Genomic DNA, 17,429 nt, shown 5'->3' with positions numbered 1-17,429 from the left:
AGTTGGGCGTCTGACTTCGACTCAGGTCATGATCTTGCAGTCTGTGAGTTCAAGCCCCATGTTGCGCTCTGCGCTGACAGCTCAGAACCTGGAGCCTGCTTCAGATTCTGTCTCTATCTCTGTCTGCCCCTCCCCTACTCTCACTGTGTGTGTGTCTCTCTCTCAAAAATAAAATAAAAACATTTAAAAAAATTAAAAAAAAAAAAGATAAACAGTTGCTTACTATTTGATTAATTAACTTTGGTTAACATTTATTCACAGATTCTGCAACCTCATCTAGGCCAATGCTGTTATTCTGCAGGTGAGAAAACCAACTCAAGGATTACATCACCTGCAGGTATGTCAGGTGTCATATTCACAGAAGAAAATCAATGGGAATAGAAACTTTCAATAATCCATGGACAATGAAGAAAATCAATGGTGAAGGTTTGAAACTGAAGGCTTTTAATTTTAAGTAGCTGGTATACTAAATATTTTGAAAGGTCCTCCTGCTTCAGTGTAAAAGATCCTGGATAAATTAAAACCAGTATAGTTTTCAAACACTGTTATATTTTCAAGAATATAATAGCAAAAAAACCAAACAAAACAAAAACCATAAAAACAACAACAAAAAAACCTTTTAACTAAGCTGAAATATAACAGCGAGTAGTAAGCAAAAAATACATTTTTTTTAACTAGAATATTGCCCTGGATGTGCATGCTGATAGCAGCACTGGGATCAAGAGATAAAGCACTCGGTCTGTTGCAAGGTAAGGGAGCAGAGACTCCCACAAGAAGCAAGGACCCAAGTCTGCTATAACCTGTAACACAGCAGAAACATATACATATGCTCGCAGGAATGGACCCCAATTTAAGCCACTGTGATTACCCAAGATAAAGAGCAACCAGTTATGAGCTTACGGTTTAAAAAAAAAAAAAAATCAAACTTATAAGAAAACAAGTCACCATGAGTAGAAACAAAAATAATACTCTCTGAGCCTACATGGACTTTACATATTATGATGATTAATAGTATAGATTAAGTATAAATTTTAAAAATTTAGTTTTAAGAATAAAAGATAAAACACGGTCAAGCAAAAAGACTTGGAAAAATAGCATTGCATATTTGAAAAAGAAACCTGACAGAATTTGCTTAAACTCTTTCTTTTAGAATGGTTTCAGATTTATACAAGTTGAGAAGATAATGGAGCTCTCATATACCCCACACCCAGCTTCCATGTGGGGTATATAAAAACTCACATCAGTATGCCACATTCGTCATAACTAATGAGACGATCTCAATATATTATTATTAAATTCTATAGTTTATTCAGACCAGATAGAACTTAAGAATCAGTAAATTTGAATATAAATCTGCGAAAGTCATTAACAAGTAAGTACTGAAATAAACAGATGGAAAATACCAAAGAAAGGCTAAAAGACATGAAAGTAATTTGACATATATTTCTATTCATATTCCAGAAAATGAAGGAGAGAAAGTGACTTAATTTTCTAGAAACAATGAAAGACATTTATCCACAATTCTAAGAAATACAGCATGCATATATGTACATATATGTATGTGTATGTGTATGTGTATATGCATATGCATATGTATATGTATATGTATATGTATATGTATATGTATATGTATATGTATATGTAAAAGAGGTGGGATAAAAATAAAGACATTCACATATGGCCACACAGTAGTGAAACTGCAGGACACCAACAAAGGACCATGTTAAAAGCAGCCAGAGAGAAGACATTACAAAGGAAGAGAATAATGTGACAGAATTCTTAACAACAATGAAAGCATAGAAGGTACAACAAGCATATCTACAAAGAACTGAGACAAAAATTATTCAACCACTAAAACTCTCTTTGGAGAATATGGAAAACATTAAGACATTGCCAGAAAAAACAAAAGAGAGTTTATCAACAGTAGATCTTTACCTTAAGAAAATCTAAAGAACATGTTTCATATATGAATAAAATTACCACAGAAGGATGCTCTAAGAGGCAAGGGAAAGATGGGCAAAGAAATTGGTAACCATACAAGTAAATCTAAATAAATATTGTCTGAGTAAAATAACAACAACATTTTATTATAGGAGCTAATTATGTAAATCCCTTGCAGAGGGATTATAATCTGGTTTAATTTTAGACTGCACTGCACTCTCAGCAGAATTTCAAGGGCAATCATAAAATAAAAATGACAGTATAATTTCCAAGCTAGTAGAGTAGAAAAGAATTTAAAAAACCCAAGAATTCAACTAATCCATAAAAAGTCTAGACAGATTTTTAAAAGCATAAATAACCAGAACTATCAGAAAGCACAAAGAGAATCCAAATACAGAAATAATCACAACAAATATATATGGATAATTTCAAAAAAGACACTTACCAAGTAAAGATACTGACAGAATTTTTAAAAATATGGAAAATAACATATGAGACAAATATAAACAAAAAGAAAGGTGGGATTAGTTATAAAAGCAGACAAACAGCATTATTAAGGAGAACAAAGAAAATGACAAGAGGTTCAATTCAGTAAATAGACATAAAATTTTTAATTTGCATGTTTAAAAGAAAATACTCCCCAACATAGCAGCCTCAGCAAAAAAGAAGGGGACGACCATTTCCCCAACAGACTTTCTGGCTAAGGATGACAGCACTGGTGGCGGAAGCATCCCTGTCTCCAAACCAGTAAGTGGGACTGATCTGGAAGATGTATCAACCACTTGATACAGTAATGATAACAGCATGTATAAGGCACCTCCAACTAATCACTGCATCCTGACCACTGCTCTACAGGCTGCCTGGCAACCCATTATTGACCAGAGCCATCTTCCCAAATTGCTACTCTATACCACTTTTCTAGGAAACACAACTGGTGATGTGACAGAAGTCTCCATTAAGGAATTCTTTAGAGGATTAACTATCAGTGCAGTGCATTTACCATGTGAACCCAGCAACTCAAAGAGATTGAAAGGTTTTGACTATGTGGAGTTTGAGAACTTGCCTTCTTTGCTCAATGCCCTCAATGAAGAGTTTCTGGTTAACAAAATTCCAATGGATACTCCTGATCAAGCTCAAGTTAAAGACAAGGATGGTTTTTCTTCTGGCTGAGGAAGAAATCAGGATTCTCAGAAAACATCCAAACACACAGCTTGGATGACTACCTAGAAGAGGTGATGGCAGCTGTGAAGACAAATATCATGATCATTATGGAGGCCAGGATTGCTAAAATGACCAACACAGCAGAGACTATGATTGAAGCTATGGCTCCAGGATAAACGGCAGCAGAAGTGAATGTGGTAGTGGCTACTAAGGGATGATGACTACAGAGGGAGTGGGACCACCATGAAGACCAATATGATAGACATGATGGTCAGTGAGGAGCTCCAAAGACAATTATTCTGGGGATGATTAGAGACATGATGACAGAGGTCTCTCCCAAAGAACCGAACTGAATCTAAAGCTGCAGAGTATTCCTAAGGAAGAGGACTCCTTGGCTGGCACCTCCCAGTTTAGTGGAGCAGCTTCTATGTTTGGAGCAGCAAAGCCTATTGACCCAGCTATAACAGAATAATAAGAAGTAAAAAAGCAGCTACAGAAGGAACAGGAGACAATGCAGCATCAGTTAGATGAACCCAAACTAGAATGACAGCCCTAGGAGAGACACTCAAACTGGCAAGGCAAAGAAACTCCAGAACAAGAATGGTCAAGGACAGGAAGTGAGTCATCTCAAACTGGGACTTCAGCTGCATCTGTCAGAAGTCAGAGCAGGATGCATGAAGGAGAGAAAGTGAGATGTCTGGAAAATAAAATAGTAAGGCAGAAGACTGCCACTCTCCAACTTCTAATCCACCCAAACCTGATTAGCTGCTGAAGGTAATGCTGTCCCCTCCATTAAAAGAGGAAGCTTGGTGAAGTGCTAATCCTTGTGCTGATTTCAGAGCTCAAACAGAGCAGCAATCTCCTACAAGGCATGGGGCGAAAGTAGCTCCAGCTCTATCATCTCAGGAAGGATGAACCTGGGAAGATGAAAATAAACTAGATGGGGTGAGTGTCCAAAAAGGTAGAAGTGGGAACTCCAGCATGGCCCAAGATAGGAAGGGAACAAAGACAAATGGAAGGAGTCTGAAAGGAAACATGCTAAAAGGATCAAAATTCCAACTCTGCACCTGAGCCAAAGACCTGAAGAATCCAGCCTATAAGTGTAGTACTGAAAATATGCCGCTCTCTCTGATGAATAAGATTAAAATGAGGGGAAAGGATTATTCAGAATAGACCTCTACTTCCTGTGCTTTTTCCTATCTTACTGCCCTGAAACATTCCTAAGCAAATCAAATATTTATCCAGACAAAATAAAATTCACCATCTCTTGGCAAGGGAAAAAAAAGCCTCAAAGGATTTTTAGAACTACAATATGAAACTGACATATTGGCATTGTCATGGGTGATTTCAACACACTCCAATTTTTCATAGGCCAAAAATAAAAATAAAAACAAAATGAATAAGCAGAACTTAAACAGAATCATATACCAAACAATTAGAAAATAAACATTCTTGGGGCACCTGGGTGGCTCAGTTAGGCGTGCAACTCGATTTTGGCTCAGGTCATGATCTCAAGGTGGCAAGATCAAGCCCCGCCCAGGTTTCATATTGGGCGCAGAGCCTGCTTAAGGTTCTCTCTCCCTCTCTGTCCCCCTCCGTGCTCACTCTTGAAAAAGAAAGAAAGAAAGAAAGAAAGAAAGAAAGAAGAAACATTTCTCAAGCATATATGAGGCATACAGAAAACTAATACATATACTGGAAGCTAATGAAAATCTCACTGAATTTCAAAGAATATATATCAATCATATTGTTCCCAAGCTTTGATCATATACAATTAAGTTAAAAAATCAATAATGGAAGAAAAATTTTAAAAAACACAAATAGAGAAAAAAAACTTCTAAATATTTCATAGGTTAGAAGAAGTCATGCTGAAAAATTAAAAAAAAAAAACAAGAACTGGAAGATAACAAACATACTATATAAAAATTTGTGGGATACAAGAAAAGTCAACTTAGAGGCAAATCTATAGCCTTAAAAACTTATACTAGGGAAAGAAAAATGGTTGAAAATTAATAATAGGTCAATCTGTTAAGTTAGAAAGAAATTAACAGCAAAAACCCCAAAAAAGTATGGAATAATAAAGAACAGAAACTGATGAAATAGAAAAAAGGTGACAGAAAGAATCAACAGAGTCAGAGTTCTTAGAAAACACTAAAACAGGGGCACCTGGGTGGCTCAGTCAGTTGAGTGTCTGACCCCGCCTCAGGTCATAATCTTGCAGTTCGTGATTTTAAGCCCTGTGTCTGGCTCTGTGCTGACAGCTCAGAGCCTGGAGCCTGCCTCAGATTCTGTGTCTCCCTCTTTCTCTGCCCCTCCCCTGTTTGTGCTCTCTCTTTGTCTCTCTCAAAAATAAATAAACATTAAAAAAATTATTTTAATAAAAGAACACTAAAACAAACAAACGCCTGCCAAGACTGATAGAAGGTAAATAAAACAAGATAAACAAGATAAAATAAATGAAATGAAATGGGAGCCCCAAAATAGACCAAGGTATGTAAGGACATCCTCATGTAACAGACATAACAATGCAGATCTGTGGAAAAGAGGGACTACTAAATAATACTGAAATTACCTATATGGAAAAATTAAATTGGATCCTCACTTTACATCATATACAACATCAATTCAAGATAGACTAGTGATGTACATACGAAAGGAAAACTTTAAAATTTTTAGAAGAAATTAGAGCAGAAAACTGTTTTGTGCCCTCCCAGAACAGAAGGATTTCTTAAACTTACTAACCAAAAAAGCAAAGTGTAAATATTTTTACTATGTAGAAACCAAGAACTTCTGTTTATCATAAAATATTATAAACAAACTAAAAGACAGTCTATAAATTGTAAGATATTTATAAAACATAAAGCTGATTAAAGATTAGTATTTAAATTATATGAGAAATTCTATAAAAAATAAGATAAAACAACACAAGTAGTCAAATGGGCAAAAAGCCTGCACAGGAATTTTATAGAATAAGGAAACTCGTAAGGTCAATCTGTACATGAAAAGATGCAGAATCTTATTATTCATCACAGAAACTCAAGACCACACGAAATGTTATTTTTAAACTCACTAGAATGATAAAAACTAGAAATGTTGACAGTACCAAATAATAAAAAAAAAATAAAAAAAAAAAAGTAAAGCAATGGTGGCTCTTATACACTGCTGCTAGGTGTTTCATTTTTTTTTCAAATGTTTGTTTATTTTTGAGAGAGAGAAAGAGCATGAGCATGACAGGGGTAGAGAGAGAAGGAGACACAGAATCCAAAGCAGGCTCCAGGCTCTGAGCTGTCAGCACAGAGCCTGATGTGGGGCTCGAACTTACGAGCCATGCGATCATGACCTGAGCAGAAGTAAAGGCTTAACCAACTAAGCCACTCAAGTACCCCACTGTGACTAGGTGTTTAAATTGGTAAAATCCTGCTGGTAGGTGTTAAAATTGGTACAATCACTGGAAAACAATTTGGCATTATCATATAAAGTTGAACATTTGCATATCCTTCAATTAACAATTCTAGATATATAATACGAAAAATTTTTACCTGTGTGCCAAGTGTAAACATACTTCAAAATAACAACAAAAAAACCTGATACTCAAATGTCCACTGGTAGAAAAATGGTTAAGTTAATTAGGCTAACTCAAATAATGGAACATTATACAGCAATGAGAATGAATGAACTACAGTTGCAGGCAACAACATTGAATGGGTCTTAGAAACGTAATAGTGAATGAAAAAAAAAAGACAAATGGAGTTCTGAGCCTCACTCAGTCCCACCTTTAAGATTTAACACTCTCCACTGAGGTCATCTTCCTCTTACTCAGTCCCACGTCTAAGATTTAACATTCTAAACTGAGGTCATCAAGAAATACTTCCAACTCTTAAACACAAAGAAAAAAGAAATGAATTCTTTTGGCAGCTATCATGACTTCATCTTTTGCTATGCAATTCCTTTGAAAATGCCACACTTCCATGATTGAAAAAGAAATCCAAAAACATGGTGGCATTGTGGATTCTGAGTCTCAAATGCTTATACAATCAACAAACTGAATGAAGCCCATTAAAGAACTGCTAAGGTCCAAAGGCAATCAAATGACAAACTGTCACTCTTCCAAGGAGTACACTATGAATCTAATGGAAACATTTCTGCACAAACTAAAGAAACTAATATGTGAGAATACTTCTGCTATATTTCTGTCCTCTGGATAAGGCACTTCATTTTGTATATGGTGAGGCAATAAGCACAGCCCAAAAGTAAGTCTCCATGATTATTTAATTATAAATATGAATGTGCACACTGAAATTTTCCTGTGTATTCTTTTATGATACTTGAATATTTTCTCTGGAACGTATAAAGATTTGTAAATTAGGTTTTCCTCTATACTAAAATGCCTTTTGTGCAAGGTTTACAAAGGCTATAAAAAGAACATTTATTATACTCAAAACAAAAAAAAAATACATTTGTGGTAATGCAACTAAGGAAAAGAAGAGATAAAAAAATTGGAATAAAAAAAAATTCAGAACAGCAGTTACTTCAGGGATCGGAGAAAGACAGGACCATGCAGTTACAGACGTGCTCACAGGTAGCTCTTTAACTGTGTAGGTACTGACCTACTTCTTGAGTGGTTGGTTCCCAAATGTTTGTTTTTATTATTAACTTCCATATATTACATATAATCTGGCATGTTAAAATTACAGAACTTCTAAAAATTTAAAGAATGCATGGAAGGCAAGAAAGTAGGTAAAGCGTAGATCACTAATCCATCGAGTATGATGTCTATAGCCTGCGAGGGAAAAAAAAGGGAAAGGCATAGCTGTCACAGATGATGTGATTAGTCTTCCAAGAAAAAGACACTTCTTCCTCTGAACAATGGATGAGGGATCTAAGGAAAGGTGAAGATGTTAATTCATTTGGAAGCAGATTAAAAGAAAATTGAGGGTCTTTATTAGTCAATTAGATAGAAAGGTAACTGCAGAGCAAAAAAGATAAACAGGCATAGGGTTTGTTATTTTGAGTACATGCTTCTGGTAATCAGTAACTGCAAAACATGACAGAAATGGTTCAAAAATGGTACCATTTTGCCTTAAAAGGAACACAGCAAATAAAATGATCAATTTCAACATACGATTAGTTCCCACACTTAACAACATAAAGTTGAATGACACTTAAAATACAATGCACTGCTATATATATTCTTTAATCCGGTATTACAATAACATTGTATGAGTAGGGGGGGTACTAGTCTCATCTTACGGATGAGGAAATTGTGCCTCAAAAGTGTTAAAAGTCTACAATCATATTTTGTTATGACAATATAGGTCTAGATCAGTATAAGTAACTGTCAATATGTGGAGTTAAGAGTGTTAAAATATAGTCTTACTCAAAAAAGAAGTTGCTAATCACTTACTATGTACCAGGAGCTGTGCTAGACACTGGGGATATAAAGATGAGTAAGACAGGATTCCTTCTTTCAAGGAGCTCATAGTCTAGTGAGGAGACAAACCTGTAAACAAATAAATACCTTTCAGTGTTACAGTTACTAAAATAGATGCAAAATGTAAAGTAGAACATCTGGGGCACACAAGAAAAAGTGGATAATCCAAACTATTAGAATCAGGAGACAGTTCACAGAGAAGGTATCTTTGAATGAACTGTGTCTTCCTTTGAATGAACTGTTTCTTGAAGTATAATTCTCCAAGAGAAAATTACAGAAATTATGGTGCATTCAGAGAACTATTAGAATGGCTGGAGAATGGAAGGTAGGGATAGTGTCAAGTAATAAGGTTAACAGGCAAACTGAGTAATCTAAACTGCACAGGATCCTATGGAATAGTTTACATGGTATTCAAAATATACCAAGCGTAGTAGTTTAAAGTTTATCATAAAGGTAACTGATAAGACACCAAAGGGTTTCAATAACAAGAATCACATTTGAGGGGAATAACTCTGGCAGCAGCAGGGTTAGATCTAAAATACTGAGTTTATCTGAATCAGAGCACTGGGAGTGGTGGTGGGCGGGGTGGGAGGAGGGGGGGGACTCAGGCTATATATAAGATCTTTAACCAGATGGTTATGGGATAGCTGAGGGTTACAAAGGATTCTGAACTACCAAAACTTCCCATTTCACTATCTGGGTGGATGAGGGTGCCATAACCAGGATAAGGATAAGAAGAACAAATTGTGGGAGACAATGCAGTACAAAGCTTAAGAGCCAATTCCACAGTCATACTATTTTGATTTCATTTCCAATTCTACCACTTAACATCTGTGTGGCCAGTTGTGGCAAAAGGCAAAAACAAAACTTTGAGTTTGTTAACAAATTTTTGAGCAAACTGGTTATTCATCCAAATGAATTTAGGTTACAACTTATACCCAGAGGATATGGCCAATTATATGGAAGCTGATTATGTCCAGCTCAATCCTTTAAAAATGCCACGGAATTGTAGAAGAGTTCATTATTATTCGACTACAAAGAAAAGAAGAGTCCAGAATGTAGATAACGAACTATGCTTCCAGTCCTCCAAGGTTATTGGTCTATCAAATCCTCACTTAGAAGATATATCTCAATTGCCTGCTTACTTCAAGATGTCATCCTTAAGTCAGAAGCAACTGACTTAGAAGGCAACTTTTAAGAAAAAAGAAAAACAAATCTGATCCATTTTGCATGCTACACACAGCATCAAGGCTTGGAAAAGCCAGAAAACTGTCACATATCTATCTACCTGAATCAATTAATAAACGTGCTTACGTACTACCTAGTCTGCAAAGTGGGCATGGCAAGAACACAAAAACTGTAGAAGACAAAGTTCCAGTGAATACTTAGCCTAGTTTTGAAGACAATATTAACACATAGTAAACACTTCAGTAACAAGATAGGATGGTACATAATCAGATGCCAGAGATGTTTCATCTAATGAATGTGGAACTTGGAAGGTTAGAAAGCCTGTATTCAGGCAAAGCTATTATATCAACTGCACAAAATCTAAAACTCACTGGAAGTGGCAAAGATATAGATGAAAAAAACAGCTTCCCTGCCCCTAAAATATCCAAGATTTAGCAACTCTAAAGCAGAAGTATTTCATAAAAGCATAAGCTACAAAATAGAAGATTTAATTTTAAATAATACAAGAATGTTACTTCTACATAAGGATCATTCATAAAAAGATATTATTGGTCATTTCAATGAATTTATAAAATGGGAGAGAGTAAATAAGAAGGTGACTCATACTGACTTTCCAGGACCATTCAGTGTTTAGTTCTGCTCCCTGGGAAACCTCTTGCTTCGGGACACACTGGGGTGGGTATTTGGTAACCTTAGTAAACAGTATAATGGTTCTGTGTAGGCAGCTTTTTTGATGTACCTCAAAGAGATTGTTCTTACAGAATCCTGTTACAATAAAGCACAATCCCATTAAATTTTATATTTCTGTATGACCTAAATAATTAGAAAGGAAAAATCAACTTTACAGGGACAACTCATCAGTGGGCTTCAATGCCACTGGGACTACATGTTGGGCAAAGGGTAGAGGAAGGAGCAAGAAGCTTTCTTGACACCCAGTGCCTTTTAGCCCTCAGAATTGTTTAGTTTCACTAAACTCCAAATAACTGCCCCTGTGGTCTCGTAAGGATCCAAAGGCATTTAAAGGCATTTCCAAGTTCCTATTCAGGCCCACAGTTCTTCCCCATACTACACCATCATCCCCACTCCTGTCTCAACATCTATGCCAACAACACCTTGGCCTTGTATCCCACAAGTCGATCTCATTCCACTGACCAGCAGGGCTGACCCCATAGCTGTACCACTGCATGCTCCCTCTACAATCTGTCCACTTAACAATCTGCCTCCAGTCCCTCCAGCTCCCCTTCTTCCCACCAGTGCCTAGTGGCAATATCATGATAGGGAAAAGACAGGATAAAATAGGCAGAGAGGGAAAGATGAGGACCTGACATCCCTGGGTGGGGAAAAACACATTTTTTGGAACAATGCCAGGAATGTCGGACTACAGCAAACCCCCTCAGGCGTAAGGTCCTTCTTAAGAATATAACAGACACCACCTACTCCCCCTCAGGTTTTCCTCAGAAATTTGACAAAAGACCTGACTAAAAATAAGTGGACCATAAAACCTATGACCAACAAGGAACGGTATGGCCATAGACCACCCCTCATACAATGCAATCGAGCCAATCAGGAATGGACAACCTAGCACCTAGAGTTATCCAGCCAATAAAGGTAAAACCTGAGAAGGAACAAAGGGGAAGAAAGGGGGGGGGGGGGACACGGGGAGGCAGCTAGAACCTTAGAGAGCTTTCCTTCTGATCTTACACTCTAATAAAATTTTGCCTGCTTCTCATTTTGTGTCCACCTCTTCATTCATCAAAGCAGTGAGACAATGAACTCGGCTATTGAGGTAAAAAAAAAAATCCTACAATAGTATCATCACTATTTTATGTTTTCATAGCACTTCACAGTTTCAAACTTTCACATACATTTCTATTTTTTTTTAAGCTTATTTATTTATTTTGAGAGAGAGAGAGAGTGCGCACACCACAGAGGGGCGGGGGGGCGTGCAGAGAAAATCCAAAGCAGGCTCCATGCTGTCAGCACAGAGCCCAACATAGGGCTCAAACTTATGAACCATGAGATCATGACCTGAGCCAAAAGCAGGAGTCCACACAAAGAGACAAAGAATCGCTTAACTAATTGAGCCACCCAGTTGCCCCATGAAAGCTAGCTGATTTCTTAATAAGTTTACTTGTCCACACAGACCTATCTATGTATCACTCACTAATCCTCTTTAATGCAAAACAACACACTCCTGATAATTTACAAGTGCCACTGAGTAAAAAAGAATTAACACTTTTAAACTGTGTCATTCCAGTGACTTTAAAAATACTTGGCAGTATCTGCCAAAGGACAAATAAAGATGGGCATCTAGGGGCGCCTGGGTGGCGCAGTCGGTTAAGCGTCCGACTTCAGCCAGGTCACGATCTCACGGTCCGTGAGTTCGAGCCCTGCATCGGGCTCTGGGCTGATGGCTCAGAGCCTGGAGCCTGTTTCTGATTCTGTGTCTCCCTCTCTCTCTGCCCCTCCCCCGTTCATGCTCTGTCTCTCTCTGTCCCCAAAATAAATAAACGTTGAAAAAAAAAAAATTAAAAAAAAAAAAAAGATGGGCATCTACATGTACTTTTTAATTTCTGACTATAGTTTGGGGTTTATTTTAATCTAAAAATGACTATCTAATCACAGGCTCTAATAAACTCATCTTTCCTCCATCCTTCTGTACTTTCAATTTCAAAGTTCCTTTTAGTGCACTGTATTATGGAACTTTACAGGAGCACAAGAAGTTTTTTGTTGTTTTTTTTTAATGAGAAAAATGTATTTATGTTCAAAATGTCAAAATTCCTCAATCAGTATCTCCAGCTCATTATTTGATATCTTCACTCAATTTCAGATTTTCAACCAGAGGAGGCAAATACATTAATTTTCCCCAAACTTTTTGGTTCTGTTTTCATTTTTCCTCCCATTTTTACCTCTACTTTTCCACCAACACAAATCTAGTCCTCTTTTCTTGGCTTTATTCCCCCTAGATATATCTCACATCTCCCCTTTCATAAATTCATTCTCTCCCTATTTTATTATCTCATTTTCTTGTGTACAGTGAATTTATATTCAACTGTACCTTTTAAGTGTCATTTCTCTCAATTACACAGAAAATCTGCTTTACAATAAACTTCTCAAAATGCTCTCATTAATATTTTCTGCTGCCACTTCAAGCTAATAAACAAAAACAAAATAAAAATCTTACGTTGAAATGTACTATACACATAATTTTAATTTTCTAAGCACTAAACCTTGATCTATCTGTAGATTCTCTTATCGCCAAATTTAACCATTTCCAAACTATGTGAATTTCTTGCTCTCAAAATTACTCTGTGACCAATCTAAAGTCATGGTTATATAGTTAATACAAACTTCTTTCCCTTCTTCAGATCAACAAACATTCATAGTGAACAATGTGAATGTTATGAGGTAGTCAGAAGCCTTGCTGAATTTAACCTATGTCTCCTCATATTATCATGGCACACACCCTTACTAACAGCTGCCCATTAATTTCCTGCAATTTACTTCCTCATTGCTCTTCACATAAAATTCACTCTATTTACAGAAATTCAGGTCCAATAGCTAGTTAAACTATTTGACTCAATTGTCTTTCTCATTCTAATTAAGTTCCTTCTGGATTCTGGTTAATTCAAATTCCATCCTTGCCTTCAAATCAGCCTTGTATATCACAGGTAGCAAGCCTCCAGTCAAAGCACAACCATGATCACAGTAACTTAATCTGAGAAATAATTACAAGATAGTTACCTATCCAAGGCAAAACTAACCACCCATCCTTTCAAACAAAATGCGTTTCATATAAAGTTCCAGCCAGCAAAACGTACAGGGTCTTCTTGCCTATATGGAATGCAAATTCCTTCCAAAAAAAGTAATAAATAATTAAAAAGAGAATTTAAACAGTAAACTAGAGGTTAAATTAGCAGTAGCTATGACACACCACAACAAAGCCCAGTCCAGAGGATCAAATATCAAAGATATTTCTATCCTGAGCTGATAAAAGTACCATTTTGCTCTTTTCAAAGTCACAGGTTAACAAATTTTTTAAAAAGTACCTTTACTACAAACTTAATATAAAACTCTAAATAACTAGTAATGTTTGAAGTTACAAGAAACACAAATCCAGTCCTGTCAACAACGAAACTGTCACTTATAGAAGGCTTTCACTGTGCCTGGTGGTCCAAGTATTTCTAATAAGGTGAAGAAGGGGTACATAAGGGGAGACTGAAAATAAGAAACTATCATTTACCAAAGTCTAGTTTGAATTTGGATTTGAATTTCTACTCCCACATTTACTAAGAGGCAGTGAAACAGTGGTTAAGAGTGTAAATTCTGCAACCAGACTGCCTAGATTCAAATCTTAGCCCCACTTGACTACTATGTTCAACTTTTGGCAAGCTCCTTTACCTCATAATGCCTCAGTTTTTACGTCTATAAAATGAAGAAGGTAACAATACCTACCTTGAGTTAACGAGTTAACATTGACAAAGCACTAAGAAAAATACCCAGCACACAATAAATGCTTAATAAATAAACTGACAAGACCTTGGACAAGTAATTTAACCTAAGCAGCAAATGGCCTAGGTGAGATCCATGTAACTATTTTGTGACTTACAAAGTGCTGTATAAATGCCAAATTATTAAAAATATAACAGATGAGAGGGAGGACTGGGTGGCTCAGTCAGTTAAACGTCCAACTCTTGGTTTTGGCTCAGGTCATGATCTCAACAGTTCATGAGCTGGAGCAGCCCCACATCAGACTCTGTGCTGACAGTACAGAGCCTGCTTGGGATTCTCTCCCTCCTCATCTCTCTCTGCCCCTCTCCCACTCGCTCTGTCTCTCAAAAATAAACTTTAAAAAAGCAATATTAAATATGAGAAACAGTAAAAAAAAAAAAAAAGACATTTACAGAAAAATATATATAGTCTTACTATATTTACTGCAATTTATCAGTTAATTTTTCTGAACACTGAGATTACCCTTTTCAAACTTAATACTATAGCCTTTTGAGACCCTTACCCCACCTACTTTAAATAACTTCTGACAGAGATTCTTATAAAATTATACTACATGCAATCCTGTCCAAGTTATGTCTTTAAAAATGAAGTATACCCTCCTACTTTCCAAAGTGATTAAGTGCTTAACACCACTTTCACTTCCTAGGATAGGGCTTCCCCCACTTCGCATTCATAACCAACTCTCCTTTAGCATGAGCATGGGGCTCATGTTTTATTAAAACAAACAAAAAGCAAACCAGATGAAACAAGTGCAATAAGAAGAAGAAAAAAAAAAAGAATGGCAATAAAAAAGGAGGGGGAAAAAAAAACCCTGTCTTCTCAAAAGAATAGCCACCCTTCCTTCTCACCTCCTACTCACTTCTCTACCCTTGCAATTTGGTTGCTGCCTCAGCAGTCTACTGAAATATCTCCCCTCATCTTCCATGTCCAAACTGTGGCTACCTCTACCTATTCCTTCCAGGACCTCTCTGTATCATCAGATAATGGTTCATTCAATAAACACTGACTGGGCCTCCATGTTCTCCCCACAAAATCCTGACCTAAGCCTCTCATTTAATATTTCCAGCATAAGAAAAGCAACTTACCATGGGGCAAAAAGGAGCTATCTATCAATAAATGTTAGGCATTTCTTTTAACAATTTTTGTGAAGTCATTCAGCATATATATATATATATATATATATATACACACACACACACACACACACACACACACACACACACACACACACCCCAGATGTGTCTTCAGGTAATGTGTTAAATCATCTAAGATAAGCTCTTTGCCCTCAATGAGTTTATAATTTAGCAGTGGAAACAGACACAGAAATCAGCAGCTTTAAGCTCATTGCAGAGTATTACAGAAGTACAAAAGAGGAGCACCTAAATTAGATTTGGTGAGAAGAGGTGTCAGGAAAAGCTTCTAAGAGATGGTTAACAGTAAGATAGGTAAAAAGAGAAAACTGTATACTGCACAATATGAATGTCAGCAGGCACTTAGCAAGAATAATTTTAACAGAGTGGTAGGACCAGAAGCTAATGGCTTAAGAAACCATTGTTTAGATGTTTGTGAAGGAAAAGACATATACAGGCTTAAAAGGGTGTATTCATAGGTTTGTTTTTGAAGATGGAAGAGACTTGAATATATTTTCAGACAGGAAGAAGCTGAAGTCATAGAAGAAATGATGAGTACTAGACCAGATCTCTGAGAAGGCAGGGCTAGTTGAGATTTAACACAGAGGTATAGACATAGCTCACACTGAGGATAGACAGAGAAAAGAACAGGTGAGAAGGCCAACCCATTTCCTCAATGAAGTAGGCACTTCTTGAGACACTGGGAATACAAGGCATTCTCTGTTTGAAAAGGGATGCAGCTAGGTAAGGAATTTAAGACAAACAGAGCAGAGACTTAGGCCCAGGGGAGCAGTAGCACCAATCCCCACAGACATGTGAATTTTTTTCCAACTCGTTTTTAACAGTTCATGCTTAGAAGCGATGACACTGATTGTTAGAATCGTTTAGAGTTTAGGTTCCAAAAGAGAAAAGGGCATATACTCTAGCTACTATCAAACTACTTCTGGTTATTCAAATGTATCATGTATATACACACTCTTGCCACCTTTATTTATTAAAATTCAGCTAGAAAAAACAAGATAATTGGTAGTCTCAAGAAAAGCTCTTTACCCAAACCTCACTAATGACAAATATTTTTCTTTTTAAAAAATTTTTAATGCTAATTTATTTTTGAGAGAGAGAGAGAGAGAACACAAGTAGGGGAGGGGCAGAGAGAGGGAGGCACAGAATCAGAAGCAGGCTCCAGGCTCTGAGCCTGGCTTGGGGCTCGAACTCACGAACCGTGAGATCATGACCTTAGCTGAAATCAGATGCTCAATCGCCTGAGCCACCCAGGTACCCCTAATGATAAATATTTCTAATTCACTACTAGTCTCCCGTACCCTGGCTGCATGTCAGAATCATCTGGGGAACTGACTATGCACACTGGGGGCTCAAGGTAATTCTCACAGAAACATTTGGGTACTCTCAAACCCTTATCTACTTAATTTCTAACCATTCTTCATGATTTGGTTCAAGTGTCATACCTCCAATTTTGGACTAGTTAGCTGCTTTGTGTTTCATAGCACTGGAACCATGTTTATTTCTTTAACCCCCCCCATTACACAGTAAATTTTTTTGTTACAACTTATCTTTATAATTCCAGCCTGTGGCCTAGTGCTCAGCCCTTACCGAACACTCAATAAATTCATGTTAAATAAAAATTCACAATTAATAAAACATTAACCCTGTAGAATCGGCTAGTGTGGGTAGGTTAAAAAAAAAAGTACTCATATAGCACAGAACTAAAACTTTAAAATATTATAAAGAAAATCCTATAAGATCCTATAAACCTCTATATCCTCTCCCATCTTTGCCCTGGTAATCCATGTCTGCCTTACCAATGTGATTTCATTGCCACAGTCCACAATAACAGCTCAATACAAAAATACCCAATACAAAAGTAAAACATGTTAACTAAAATGCTCATTTGATTAAATACTCCAACATCCAAAAGTATATAAATTTTAATGAAAGTTCATTAAACTTGAAAACTTCAAGCCCTATTCAAAATAATTCACAAGTTATATGCTAATCCCCAAATTACACATCGATTGGACTCTAAAAGTCTGGGAGAAAGATAGCTG

At 36.6% G+C, this 17,429-nt stretch overlaps 1 protein-coding gene and 1 pseudogene across 7 annotated transcripts in view; one reads left to right on the top strand and one right to left on the bottom strand.

Annotated features, from left to right (window-relative positions):
• Window positions 1–17,429, bottom strand: part of WWP1 (WW domain containing E3 ubiquitin protein ligase 1) — a 142,059-nt gene that overhangs the window by 109,684 nt on the left and 14,946 nt on the right. For 4 of the 7 annotated variants that reach the window (XM_043601311.1, XM_043601306.1, XM_043601312.1 and 1 more), the window contains exon 2: window positions 8,507–8,602. The exons of 1 other annotated variant lie outside the window; for it this stretch is intronic. The gene's annotated coding sequence lies outside the window, so the exon portion shown is untranslated. Of the gene's footprint in view, window positions 1–6,875; window positions 6,979–8,506; window positions 8,603–17,429 lie in introns of all 7 variants that reach the window. 2 more of the 7 variants (XM_043601307.1, XM_043601310.1) reach the window with 1 other exon arrangement.
• Window positions 692–4,275, top strand: LOC122496120 (annotated as a pseudogene).

Source organism: Prionailurus bengalensis, chromosome F2 (assembly GCF_016509475.1).
Source record: "Prionailurus bengalensis isolate Pbe53 chromosome F2, Fcat_Pben_1.1_paternal_pri, whole genome shotgun sequence".
NCBI classification, from domain to species: domain Eukaryota; kingdom Metazoa; phylum Chordata; class Mammalia; order Carnivora; family Felidae; genus Prionailurus; species Prionailurus bengalensis.
This window is presented reverse-complemented; position numbering and strand designations above follow the sequence as displayed.